The sequence below is a fragment of the Nyctibius grandis genome, chromosome 4, assembly GCF_013368605.1.
Source record: "Nyctibius grandis isolate bNycGra1 chromosome 4, bNycGra1.pri, whole genome shotgun sequence".
Classification (NCBI taxonomy): domain Eukaryota; kingdom Metazoa; phylum Chordata; class Aves; order Nyctibiiformes; family Nyctibiidae; genus Nyctibius; species Nyctibius grandis.
In genome coordinates, this window is record NC_090661.1 from 71,521,585 (window position 1) to 71,536,578 (window position 14,994).

Below are 14,994 nucleotides of genomic sequence, written 5' to 3' on the forward strand. Positions count from 1 at the left end.
CTTCCACAGAAAATAGTGAAGCTTCTTCACCAGTAGGAACAGAGTTTTTAGGAAGAATACTCATTACCTTGGAAAATAACTTTCTTCCAATTACGTTAGATAATTAAATACAGCTATCAGCCAAGGACATTCTTCAAAACATCAGTGTTTTCATTATTTTAGACATGCAGTTATCACTGTATTACAATCTGTTCTGCATTAGCATTGGAGCAGAAAGGATTCCTAGAATTTGACGTTTAAAGCTGAATCTCATACTACGATTAAATGATTATTCCTTCTCCAATGAGGCCAGATAAAAAAGAGCTTCTTTTAACCTGAGGGGCAGGAGGGAAATTAAAGTTTCACTGACCAAAGTCTGAATACTTTTCCAGCCAGGCATCCTATTTAGGGATGTTTGCTCATTACCTCAGACACACACGCTGCATTCCCTGGTGTCATGTGCCGAATTCCAAAAAACATTAGAAAGTCACGAGGTAAAAGGCGCGTGAGTGTGACTGCATAAACCACCCATAAGCTAGTAGGACACATTCATGTCTTTGCAACCCTGTCTTCATAACATCACCAGTGCAGTTCTTCTGTTCATAAACCTGGGAATAAGAGTGTCTTGGCCACCCTCAAGTATTACCAGATAAAGCATTCAAGAGAATGAGTCAGAGAAGTAATAGCTGGCTACTAGCACTGAGCCAGTGTACCTTGCAGCCACTTGGGATACACAGCATTGTTCAGCTCTGCCAGACTTTTAAAACAATGTGCAAATACGAGGATGCACTTCTAGTGCATCCCTAAAACAGCCACTATAACAGACAAATTAACAGATAACCCTGCCAGACAGGAATAGGAGTGAAGGCCCAGGCATCTGCTCAAGGCAGGTCATTTCAAATATTTTGGAAAATAAAGGCTTGGTTTTTCCACCCTTCCTGCTGCAGAAGAGACAAGGTAACAGTGCTGCATGGCTCCCCTAATACTCTGCAGCATATTTCACCCAGCAACCTTTTGGCACTCATTTTACTACAAGTAACAAAGAGCGGAGAGAAATATCGCCAATAAAAAACAAGAAGGAAAGTGTTAGCTATGGTGGAACTCAGAGTTTTGTAGGGTATAACACTGTTTCCTCTCTTCTTATGTCTAAATGCTCTCAAAAATGCACTGCCTTATCTTTTCTCAAAGTGATCATGAATATTTTGCTCTGTTCAAGTATATCTCTTACCAGTAAAGCCTGCATTTCAAGATCAGGAAATCCTCTATCATCAAGTGAAATTTTGTAACTAAAAAGTACATGAAAAATTCTGTAAAACAATCTTGGTGTTCAAGCACTGAATGTTTCTGCTTTTCAGATATATTATACTTTATAAGCTTGTAGATTTTGTTCTCTTAGCATTTTACATCATGTTTAACTACGTAAATCCCAGGCCAGTGCTCTGAGCAGCCATAATGAAAACAAAACAAAACAAAACAAAAAAGCTAATCCATTGAGGTTTTATAGTTGTTCATTGTGATTTGTACTGTAAATGCTTCTGAAACTTTTTCAGCCCTAGAGCAAAATAATAAATACGTAGTGAGCCTTTCTATAGCTGATTTCTCAGTTTATTGTTATTAATGCGATGGTACCCACTAGGTCAGTATTTTGTTTATTTGCAAAACACCACAGCTGTTTACATTGCTGCTGTACGTGCCACAAAGAATCTTCAGAAGTACGCCTGATTTTCTTTCACATTTCTAACAAACAGGGACAGAAATGGAGGGGGAAAGTCCTGTGTTTGCAGACACATTTGCATTAGAAGTTGAAAGTTTTGTGATTAATAAACAGCTGTAATAAAGTCCTCCCAACCCGAGATCTAGCTACATTAAAAAAGACTACTTGTTAGACTCTCTCTGAATTACTGCTCTTAAAACAAGGCCACCTGGGGATAATGAACAGCTGATTTAATTTTTAATCAGCATTTAAAAGCCTTTTAAGTGGAGCTCATTTTCATTAGTTTAAATAAAGAACACCTCAAAAAGTGAAAGGTCATTAAACCTCTGGAAGTACATTCATGCCAAGACTTCAGCTAAACTTAGGTCCTTTTAACAGGGTGCTGAGGGATTTATTAAATATAATGTGAACAATTGCTCATTTCTGTAGTCAAACAGAGCGTCATAAAGGGATCTATTGTCTCATCAATGCCTTACACAGGAAATTGCTGTAAGAACTGTATTCTGAACCTGCCTGAGCAGTCCGAAAGTATCTTTGTAATGACTCCACTGCACAAGGTGTTCAGAGCTCAGCTTCAGTGAGGTCTAGGAAGACTGCACCTCCCAGGATTAGGTGTGATGATTAGCATGGCTGTAATAAGGACCCAGCTGCTTAGTAAGAAGGAATATTTTGTGTCTCAGTGTTTTGGTATGAGACTTGACCATTTTCTAATCCGCACTCAGGTTGAGCATTTGTGAGAGAGTTGTGCACACTTGGTTGTGCATTCCTTTTTACCCTGCCTGTTTAATCCAGGCTTCAGGGCTGTCTTTCCAAAGTACACCTATTTTCCTTGCCTAAAGAACAGATTTACGTTATAAAACTAACTTGCATACCCTTCAAGTTTTTAATAAAACATTGTCAAGCATAAATAAAGATGGATATGATCAAGGACTGGAAAGTCCATTCAGCAAACAGGGGGCTACCCTGAAAAGCATGAGGCTCAACTCCCTCATTTCATTCTCAGTTTTGTTCCATTCTCAGAGCAGTCTGGGTTTGTTTTTTTTTTAATGAGCCTGTAAACATATAATAGAACGTTACTGATAACTTCAAGCTGGGAGCTTCAGATCCTGTGATGCTCATTTTTCACAAGCAATCAGCAAAATGAATGAGATTCAAGACACATTTAGCATTGTTTGGGATATTTAACACCGCGGCCAGAAAAAGCTACCAGATTCATGCTAGCTGCATAATGCTTTTTCTTTTCGGGGAATTCATACTGAGCATAAGAGGATACAGACAATAAGAAGTCACACTACCCCATCTCTTACCAGCCATAAGGTCTAGGTGAGGAATACCAAAGAATAGCCACAGTCCCTGGAAAAATAAAAAATGTTGAGAGAGACAGAGAGAAGTGTTGAGCTCTACAGAGGCTTTCCAATGTCCTTAAAACTTTGTAGCAAGTCAGAACCAAGACAAATGTTCCTAGTCCCCTCACTAACTGGAAGAAAATTTAGTTTCAAACTCAAAAGCTTCAACTTCAGGAAAGATTAAAATAGCATTTCCGCTTCCTGAAGAGGTCAGGTTGGGATTCATCTGAATGTGCTGGTTTTTACTGTCCCTGGCAACTGCTCAGCTAAAGTGTTGGTTCTTATCATGGCAATTCTTTCTGCTGATATGTGACATGGACTAGGAACCCAACAGGGAGATGGTGAGTGTCCTAGAGTAAACTCACTCCAGACTAAACTCAGAGCACTCAGTATCCCTCAACATTATGCTCCACTCATCTGTTATCCACACGACTCCTGTTGAGTTCAACAATTCTTATGATTTGTACCAAAAAGCTGAACTTGACACCTTCATTCATAAATTCTACCCAAATCAGTCAGAATTTCAGGTTTGAGATAGTGCTTTGTACACCGCATGTGTTAAACAGACTTAAGAAACTGACTAAATTTCGAGGTGACATGAATGGAACAATCTCTGTGCCCATTTTCTTGTCAGGAACATTAACTTCACTTTCCCACCTCAGCCTGTTAGATGGCTTAACTTTCTCTTTTTGCAGAAGACGGGTCTAATGGAAATTAATTCCCCCTAATCACTAAGGATTTGAGATTGTAGATTTGCAAAACGAAATCACACATTATTACTCAGGTTTTTCTTTGAAGCAGCTTTATAGTGTTCCTTCCTTAAGAACAGATAAGCCTAGTGAGAGCGACATATGTATTTAAGTACAGGGGAAAGTCACAGCTGTACATGCCTACATGTGTGCCTCAAGCACACTGGTAGACTGATGCTTTGATAGATGTTAGAAAAGCTACTAATTCCTCTGAAAGGATCAAGCCACCTTTAATTATTATTAGCAAAACAAAAGTAATTTTTTTATAATGCAGAAATAGTAAAACCTCCATATTTACATTTTCTTAGGCAGTGGTGTCTTTCCAATCCTATCAGCATCTAGGCTGAAACATGGAGAACAATAGGGGAGAAGGGGCAGTTCCACTGTTTAATACTAGCAGTGCTGCTCTAAAAGTTAGAGATTCTAATGCTCTGGTTCCTTATGTATTTGTTGGCTTTTATCTATTTTTGGAAGAATGTACCATATATTTCCGCTCAACAAATCACAATAAAATGATTAAGTATATTATACCTAGGAATTAATACAGGACTTTGATCTTTTCCAGGATATACTCAGGAACTGCCGTGGCAGAAAGATAATACATAGTTGACTGCGTCCAAATAGGGGGCAAAAAACTGTCCCAGAAATAAAGAACTTCTGTTTTAAATTAAAACAAGGACTAGGTTTCCAAGAGCATGTGATCATTAATTTATAAAGGTCATGGCTTGCTTATCAGGTGACATTAATGGAATCACTGACCTGTATCAAAAGCTGTGGAAAGAACAAGCTTACGTTCTTTGAAACAAACAGATTGGTGCCATGTCTTGGCCACAGAGACTACTCTAGCTTGTTTTGACCTGTGAAGTGTCCATATACAGCACGATGACACAAAATCTTTGGTGATATTCCCAGGAATCTCTGACTACAATGATGTTTCAATTACTACAACTCTGGGTGAAAAAAACTTTAAATAAAGGTGATAATATGAATAACAAAACCTGTCCATTCCTGAGTACTTACACCACACATAAACTTTTTCTAGCTCTGAAAGGATGATCACTTGGAATTCAGGAATGACCCACACTTCTACTACCAGCCATTGCTTTTGTATAGAAGCTGAGACAATATTTTCCAGAGAACAAACCTGGGAAAATCCCCTAGTTATGCCTGATGGGTCGTCTTGCATTACTATTAAGGAAGACACTTTAAGGTATCTACAAAGACTGAGAAATAAAAGGTTCACTCAGGAAAAGCAGCAAATATTTTGTCTAGATCAAATAAGAGGGATACTCTGGGGATGGAAGGTTAAGAATTACAGGTCCTATTTTTAAGATGTGCTGTCCTTCCAGCCAGTACACAGTGCTGTGGCTGCTACAAAATATCGCAAATCCAGCCTTGCACTTTTACTTCAAATTATCAGGAAGTGTACAAAAATCTCCACTCATCCCTAGAAGAAAATACAGTCTGTAAGATCTAAGATGAGTCCAATGCTGCAACCACTTTCATGCAAAAATTGCCCATGTGCTAACAACTAGACCCTACTTAGACTAGTTATATGAATAATAGCTATTATATCAGCGTGGAACAAACGCAATGATTTTTACAGGAGATTGTTTGTTTTATCAACAGTTAGATTAATTTTAAACTCATTGTAACCAGAATAACAGAGAAATCTCCTGTTTAAATATGCCAACTTGGAGTTTATGAAGTGAAAAAAATCCATCCAACATTGTTGGTTCTTTCTCTAAATTATTCCCTTTTAAATAACACCTTTGTTTCTGTTTACTCTTGAACGGACAGACTAGTCAACTGGAAAACCAAGTAAATGCTATTTGAATGTTTGCAGGCTTCATTTGTTAAAACTGACTGAACTGACTTTTGACATGCTTACAACTTATGTTTCTACACATTGAGAACGGTTTCAGAAACTGGAACCATGAGGTTCATTCTATTTATAAATTTTACATAATTCCCAGTGTATTCATAGGAGGATATGGAAGCTTTCAAAAGCCATCCTTCACCTATAAACTTTTAAATAAAGAGTCCAGTCACGTGCTTGTTACTGAATTTGTACATCCCTGTAAAGAGTCAAATGGAAAGTATTATAGGAAATACCAGTTATTTGCATAGTAAAATCGATAAGATATACCTGTTCAATGCCCTTAAGGTCCATTTATTTCATAGGCCTTTAAGCAAAACCAAACTCTTACCAGATCTTGTACTTACACATTTTTTTCTACTTCTTTGGATACAAGATAAAGGTAAGATACACAAATCTCAGCAAAAAATAATTTCAAACTAGGTAACTCCTAACATTCCTTTATAAATATTAGTTAGGTACTTCACAAGAGTCTCAGTGCATTCATTCTGCTGGTTGACATTATATTTACATTAGAATATTATCCGAGTTACAGAGTTGTTAAAGATTAACATTGAAAATGTCTTGGAAAATAGTTAATCCTAAAACATCTCCCTTAGCTCAAATCTTTTGAACTAAAACCTAAATGCAGCCCAAGTTAATTGCTTCTATTACTCCATGAACAGGAACCAGGTGCCCTTTCATATATTAAATTAAATATTCATATATTTATTTCAGTTTCTGTTCAAGGTCTAATGCTCTCATGTCAGTTGTAAGAACTAACAAAACCTTTTGCCTCTTTAAAGCATAAATGACGTATATGTTTATACACAGCTTTACAAAAAGTCTCAGCATAAACAGAAAATATCTTAACATAATCATAATCTTTATTAAAATAAACAGACATGGTTTTCTTTGTGGTATGTGAGTTTAAAGGGGGAAATTATTTATTTCTGGGATCAGAAGCAAAATTTCATAACCCTTGATCTTCATGAGTTTTACAAAAAGGTAATGGATGGAGGAATTTCCTGTGAGTTTAGCAGTGCAAACTTTCCATACAGGGAACTTCAACATGTCTGAACCAGAAATGAGAGCATGTGTTAGTCAATGGAAAGGAGGAAGGACGCAAATGAGAGATAAAAACAAGTAAGAGTGGTAATAATGTGAAAATAAATTTTCCATGGTTTTGCTAGCTCTTATGAATACTACTTTAATGTGCTTAAAAGGCAACACTGACTTTTGTGAAATAGACTTGGAGGCTAGTTCTTAAATGCAGTAAGTGTTACAGCTCACATAAAGCAACATTATCTGATATTTTTATTTGCTATTATCATTATGAGATATCATCCCTGACATGACCATGGTATACAAATGCCATGTTGTATCAGTCTGATGTAATTTTGAAGTCTGTCCCACTCCATTTTGGTAGCAGATACAAAAGCAGGCAACAATGAAGCCAGGATAACCTGGTGATGTGCTAACATTGTCGCTTTCTTTCCTGGGTGGTACATACTGGCACTAGCGTTTATGTTTCTACACAAATATCTGCAGACAAAAAAATGAGGACTCCTCAGCATTGAACCAATTTTGCAGTCTTCTTTCCATTTCTAGGAAAGAAGAGTCATCATGGAATGCAGATAGAGAGTTAATGATTATGGAATTCCCTTGAACAGTTTCACTGGAGCAGATAAGTGCTGCAGGAAAACAGGATGTGGAAATTAGATTAGAAACTGGCTAAAATGTAAAAACATTTTCAGAAGCTATACGAAAGTGGTTGCTGCAAGGAATTCTGATGAATGATTAGCTATTGTTTCAAAAAATCAGCACTGTAATAAAGTTCAAGCAGTTTCTAGCTGAGAAATAAAAAAATAATTTAAAAACCATCAAAGCTCCTCTTGTGCTCCTATAGAAACTTGCTGGTTTTGAACCAAAAATAGACAATGCTACTTTCCTTCTCTGCCATCAAAGCCTGACTGCAAATGCTTCGTGGCTTGAAGGGATACATGAAGTTTTTAAAGGCCCAAGACTCTATGTCTGGCAGTCAAACTGTAAAAAGAGATGAGTTCAAGTTATTCAGAAAATGATTTAGCTTGTCAGAACTCTCTGTGTCTGATTCACATCTATACATTGCTTAGTTTGTGCTACAAAACCCAAAAATTTACTCCAGCCGCCTTTAAATAAGGGGACCCTCTGGGAACAGAAGAGAACTGGAAAATGTCCCTGAAAATATCCCATTAATTATTTTAGAGATTTAATGTTAAGGAGTTAAACCATGAGGAGGTGCAGAACCAGTGTAAATGGAAATGCTGTGCAATCGCAACCTAATCATGACAGGAAGCAATCTCCACACAGCTGGCATAGCATGGGGCACCTGTGGGTGGAAATAGGAAAGGAGAGGTGCTGACATTTCTCAGTCCTCCTGTATGATTTGCTAGTTATACTAGAAATTTCAGCAAAATAGACTCATCAAAGTGGCATCAACAGGGCAAACACATAGTACTTCTCTCTAAACATCCATGATTTGCAAATTTCCAATAAATTAAATTCAGAGTTACCACAAATCCTCCCTAGGACCACAACAGTCTGCTAGGGACACCAGAGCTTTCTGGTGTGTGCTCCAGGACAGCCACAGAGATCACACTTCCAAGTTCACTGTCACAAGGCTGGCAGTTGTGTGGGCTGAGCCTCCTGACCATCATGAGGAGCCTAAGGACTTCCACACTCCTTGCTCCGCAGTACAGCCTTGAAGTAGGCAGCCCAGGGTCTTTTAACACACTTCAAGCAGACTACCCAGAGTTGGAGTGGTCACAGTTTCCAAAAGTTTCCAAAATTCAAAGACAGGTCTATCTCCCAACCACAGAATACTGAGAACAATAACCAGCTGCTAACTAATCATACTTATGGCATCTTGCAATATACATTTCTTGCATATTTTATTTCCAAGACATTGTACCTTGACCTGTCAAAAATTGAGGTAAACATGATCTGCAGGGAAAAACTGGAAAGAACCATCCAGAGTCTTAATGGATTAGGCTTAAATAGAACAGAAATACTTTTCCATTATTTACCTGTTCACATATTCATCCAGCAGCAGTGAACACTCAAAAAGTCAGACCCTTTTTCCCTACTCAATCCCAGCCATGCATGATACCCAGGCTTATTCCTTTTAAGGTATTAAATGAAACTATGACTTACAAAATATTGAAAGCAAGTGTTCTACAGAGAAAGAAAGAAACATTCCTGCTCTAATAACTCCTGCCATTGGTTTATTCTTTATGTTTCTAAGGTTTTTTAAAATTGATATATTTATGTTTGAAAGTACACAGCAAGCAGATTATGTGTCCATGTAACTCACTAACAACTGCTTGAAAGTGTTAATTAGCCCCTTCATTTTCCTTATGATTAATAAACTCCAGAGTGAATGTAATCCAGAATATAAAAGCACATATTATGCAATGCATCCAGGAGGAGAGATGCTGGTCTTCTCCTTTACTGAGAGCCAGGCACAGATGATGAAGCTATAATTGTGATAGGGCTGTCATCGTGGTTCAGCTGAAGTGCCTCTGTGTTCTTACAGGTTAAGCAGTTATTTTTACCAGAACAGAGTTGTGAAAATGAGTGACATCATTGTTTTTTTCTGTATTTTCCTGCAGGGATAACACAGCTGCCACTATAAATCCAGACAACCAGAAACAGAAAACAGTTTCTAACTATGTCAGTTTAGCATTTCTTTATTAGGAATGATCTACTGTGGCAGTGTCAACTTTTTGTAAGCAGCAGGCAAAGGAGAATATAATTTTAAGGGAAATATTAAGTTTCTCACACATAACCTACTTTGCAGTCCCCTTGCCTACCTCCTAAATGTTCTTTTCAAGGAGATCTATGGGGTACCTTACTGGTGATGGAATCATTGCATAGATTGCACTCCCTTCATATTCCTCCTGGGTACCCCTTGATAGCTGGTGGTCAGATGCACAATTCTTCTTTGGCTGAATATATTATTACAACAACCAAATAATAGTCATGGCCATGAAGTGCAGTTGATTCACACAGTTCTCATGGCATTAAATTCAAGACCAGCCCTCATGGAAGTGCTAGAAAACACTACAATATGTGGGCTATATGCCTGTCTATGCCATCCCCTATACCAGTGTAACTCCATGATTCATATTGCATGATGATCCTGTACAAAACAGAATACTAGGTGCAATACTAAGAGATCCTCATTCTGGACTTGTTTGCATTAGTATAAAATGGATGTGACTCCACTGAAATCAAAGGAGTTAAAATCAGTTGATATCTGAGCAGAGTTTAGCAGAATTTGTCTGCTCCTCCACAACTGAGCTAACAACTGTTCCCTTAGGCCCTGTGATTTCTTAAAGCCAAAAGGCACGACTTCTCTTCCTGGTGACAAACTAGATGCAATTTCCTGACAACTGAGGTTGTTCCTCCTGCGTAAGGATGTTGAATGACAGCAGATTGATTTATCAAGCCAGTAGCAAGTTGCTACTTTTATTGTGGGACACTGGATACCCACCACTGAACAAGTCAATGGGAGTTCCTTTCTCCTTTCCTGAAAATGGCCTGAAGACCAAGCAACATGCAAAGAATCACTACTCTCATCAGTAATTTGTGTAAAGATCATTTGTAATAAAAAATGTTGCAATGTCTTGATACTTCAGTGAATTATCTCCTAAGTTCCCCCTTAACTTAAAGACTTTAAATAGATGGAAACTTTTGCCTGCATTACATGAAATCAAGTGTTCAGTGATACTGATTTTAATACAATCAATGAGAGGAGCAGAGAGAATAAAACCAGCACAAAAGCAATGGCTTCATTTAAGGATGATTTAATCTCAGACTTCTAAGGTTTCTCTTCTTTCCACTTTAAAAACAACACCAACAAAATGCATATTTGCACATCTGCTAAATTGCAAGTGGGTTTTGTTTCTGTACAAAACAAATGCATTATATACATGAGAGTACAGTACATGATTGCTAAATACAATTACACCTTCATTAGATGTTTTTGTTGGCATGGGTCTACTAGTTGAGAGTCCATAGAGATGTGATCCCTTCCTGATACAATGTGCCAGCAAAAGGCACTTAAGTAGACAAACTGATGCCTGCAAAAGTGTATTTTTGACAGGGCTGGCGGATTCAACGAGTGTGTGCGCATGCGTGTGTGCGCATAGGTCTGCACAAGTGTGTGTGCAATAAGTTTTGTCGGTATGAATTACACTCATAGATAAGATGAATTTTTCTGAACAGCATAGCATACAAGTATATTGATATAGACAAAGTGCTCCTAAGAAAGTATCTAAGACATTCACAAGGTACTTCAATGCTGCTGAATTGCTCCAGCATACTTGAAGGGGTAGGCTTACTAATAAAGATAGACAATACTAAATTCAAGTGAAATCTCACTATTATTCCCTTATTACCAACATCAGATCACATGCTCTCTCTAGGAGAATGTCACAAAAGCAGTCCAATTTTTAACAGAAAAGTTCAAGGTGCCTTTAAATAGCAGTATTATTCTCATATAGCCTTAAAATAATTTTAGTTAAATATTTGAAATGTAGCATTGCCTTCGCAAATCCTTTCTGTCTCTTCTGAAAAGCTTGCAAATCTTCCTACAGCAGTATAGTAGATGTTGCGCAACCCAATATACTGCGGTTTCAATGTATCACAGTTTACGTTCCATGCATTTCCTTCAGGTAATATAAGTAAATTTTTAAATTGCCAGGCTTCTCACATGGTTAGCATTAAAATCCAACAAAAATGTAGTCTGTCCACAGTGCCACGTTATGCTTCAAACATCTTTCAGCACAGTCATCTCCTGATGCAGCCTACACCTTGCCTGATTATTACCTTAAAAAAAAATGTGAACATGAGCACTCAGAAACGTGCAATAAGAGGTCTTGGGGAAGGTTGATTGAGTCACCTCACTTGTCTGAGCAAATCTTGGTAAAAGTTAAAATACCAGTATGGCCACACATCCTTCACATTCAACAAATGGTTCTAAAATGTCAGCAAGTAGCACTTAAGCATGTCTATTTTCTGGCTTCTTCTGATGCAATGTGACTCTCTAAACAGAGAGGGCCATACTGAAGCAATAGTATACACAAAAACACTCAGGAGAGGCAGAAATTGTTACCTGGTCAAAAAGGCAGGAAGGAAGGATGGCATTACATACTGGTCTGGAACCCAGGGTGTACCCTGGCTTCATGACAGGATGCCTGTCAATTGGTCTCAGTTCTTTTTTCACACCTGGGCCTGGCCCTCTGCTAATCCACGCTGCATATCTCCTTGTTCACTTCTGGGCTGCCCTCCAGAGAAAAGTGACTAGCTCCTCCCAAGAGGAAACTGCAGCACAGAACAGTTCACTGCTGGGTTCACTCTAGACATGAAGTAGGAAGTTAGGACATGGTTTGTCTCCCCTCCAGCACCATCAACCCTCCAAGAGCACCCAGCAGGCAGTGCTGTCCCCCTACAAGACCATACAGGCCACCTCAGCACACCCAAGAGTGTGCAGCTCATGCTCCCTGTGTCATGCTGTGAAAAAGCATTCTGGCCTGCTGCAGCAGATGCCTTTGAGTATTTGAGCCCTTGACAGAAGAGCATCAAGAAAGGGCAACGATGCAAAGTGCCAGATGAATGTCACATCAGACTCAGTGAGGATCCCAGCTGAGCGTGGTACAGCTTAGCCGTCTAAGTTAATTCGCCAGAACCTAGGCAGTGTGAGCATGAGCTGACCCACGTGAACTGGCCACTCACGGACCAAGGCTTGCTTCCTTGGAGAGAGCAATACAGCATGTGCCAGATCACTCAGCCTCTGAGCTTTCATTCCTTATTTGTAAAAGAGGTAACAATCCCTCTTCTGCCTTTGAACAGCCATAATGCCACTGACAGCTCACATGTCTAAGGCAGTGCTATATGTGAACCACTGCCTGTTTCTGTCTCCAGCTTCTTCTTCAAAATAGAGCCCTGGGCAAAGCTAGACTCAAGTCTAAGGGTGGCATTTTTGAGACAGATGCTGTACCATACCCTATTATTATACCCAGTGCAAGTGCAGTGTCAGTACGGGACAGAGCAGTGGATGGGAACGGGTGGAAATGTATTTTCAGCCCTCCTCTTACTCCACTTTCTTTGATTCTATCAGTATCCACCATCCACACAGCATGTTTAACAGGTGGCACAAGTAAAATTTCCTGCCCACAGAACAAGTTTCAATGCCCTGACACATGTCATTTAGCATATCTTCCTGAGCTGATTCAAGAAGTCACCATTCCTGGCTACCATTTCCAAGCTCATGACCATTACTGTTCCCAGTGCAGAGGCAACAGATGGGACTATGTGTCTGAATCTCTGCCTTCCATGACCATGAAATTTGTTTTGCAGTAGGGAGTTAAGACACAAGCACTTGATCCCCATCCTGGTTTTCCTGCTACAAATTCAGTAACCTCCATCAGAAGGTGAGGTGGAGAATGGTCTCAGGAAGATTTACCAGTGTGGGCCCAACTGGGTCCAAAATCTGCCATGCTATGAATTCTGCAAACTATGCTGCCCATGTTCTCCTTCTATCCCCACCTCTAAACATAAAAAGTGCCTGTTCCTAGCATTCATGAGTGTAAAATTTTAATAAACTAAGCTAGGTGATTCTTCTTAGGAAATGTTTCTTGTGTTGCAAACTTATTGCTCTCAGGGTTCACAGTACCATCACAAGTGGCATACAGACTCCTTTTTCTACCCAGTTAAAAAGGGCGTTACTCTATTGTGTAAATACTCTGAAAACACACCATGTCTTTGTTAAGAGAAGACAGTTGTGATGTATCTACATTTTCAGGCTTGGAATACAAATTCTCTTTCATCTTTTACCATTGTTCTTTGAGATGAATTCTAACATATATTGCAGCTGTTCGCTTGTCAAATTACTGGATTGTGTGACAAAGTCGTGATTTGGCACTTCAGGCTCTGAGTACCCGTGAAAGAAAACCTGAATTAAGTTAGAAGAGGAAGTGCTAAGTAAATATGGCCAATGGCTGGGACTGTACTTCAACAGTAAAATCCCAGCCCATCTTCCATCTAGCTATGTAGGAAGCAGCTGGTTATTTCTGAATTAGAATTTCACTAGCACAAATAAATAAACCCACAAGCTGGACCTTCCTTTAGGGCACTTTTACATACTAATTAATTCTCAATAAAAAACCTCAGGAGGATGAGAACTGATGAAAAAAGATGACTGTGGTCCAAAAGTCTGTGTGAAAGAGGAAAGAAAAGGCTGGTAGTCCATTTAGAAGAAGGGGGGAGATCCATCTAAACCTGAAGAGGTGCAGTTATTTATTCTGAGTATTCTTTTCACAAACAATATAACTTACAGTGGCTGCTTAAAAATGTTTAAGCAAAACTTCTTTGGTTGGATCCCATCCTTAGATCTGGATCAGACTCTTTACCAGAAACACGAAATCTGGGGCAGAAGCACAAAACAGCAAGCTGTGAGGACTAATTCTTAAGAAAAAATAAACAGCAAGTTAACAGAATTCCTAGGGACAAAGTACATTTTAAATGTCCCCTCTCTAGGCTCAGCCTTTCTGTTGCTTTGTTCAGATGAAACCTGCTTGGGAAGAGCCAGTCTGGTCTCAACTACATAATATCAATCCAATACTCAGGGCTAATCTCAAATGGTTACAATATACAAACCCCTGTATTTTTCAGCCCAAGCATTTGAGGAAACTCTCAATTTTTTTATGTCTTCATATATATCAAGAGTCGTACTGGATGTTATCCACACTTCATATACTTAAAGTTGTCTCAGAATGCGTTTGCTTATTCGCCTCAGGTACCTTTTTGAGGTCTTTGCTTTGAAAATAAGAAGAATTTGACTGTCTTCACTCTATTTTGATATATTTAGAGTTCCTGTTCTAAAATGAAAACCTGAGCCAAGAATAACCCTTATAGGAAGGACCACCTTGACTACAGCCTACTCAGCAAGCATCAACAGCATCTGACCTGCAAAATAGGAAGGCCTGAGCAGTAGGGTCCAAAAGTGCAATTTTCATAAGTGCAAATTTCATTCTTGGCCGATGTTATTTCCTTTATGAATTAACATTTATAAGTTTGCAATTACTCAATATAATCTCTTAATCAAGTACATTTACTTGCAGCTGTGACACTAATCCTATTTATATCTTTTGGAGCCTTTATTTTTAGTGAATAAAAAATGTGATTGAAGGGTTTCAGGACAATAAAAATATGCTATTAATAATGAATTGTGCTAAAAACATACCCTTTGGTTTTGTCACTTCAGCATACCACTTAATATGAGAATATCAAAGACACAGGCAA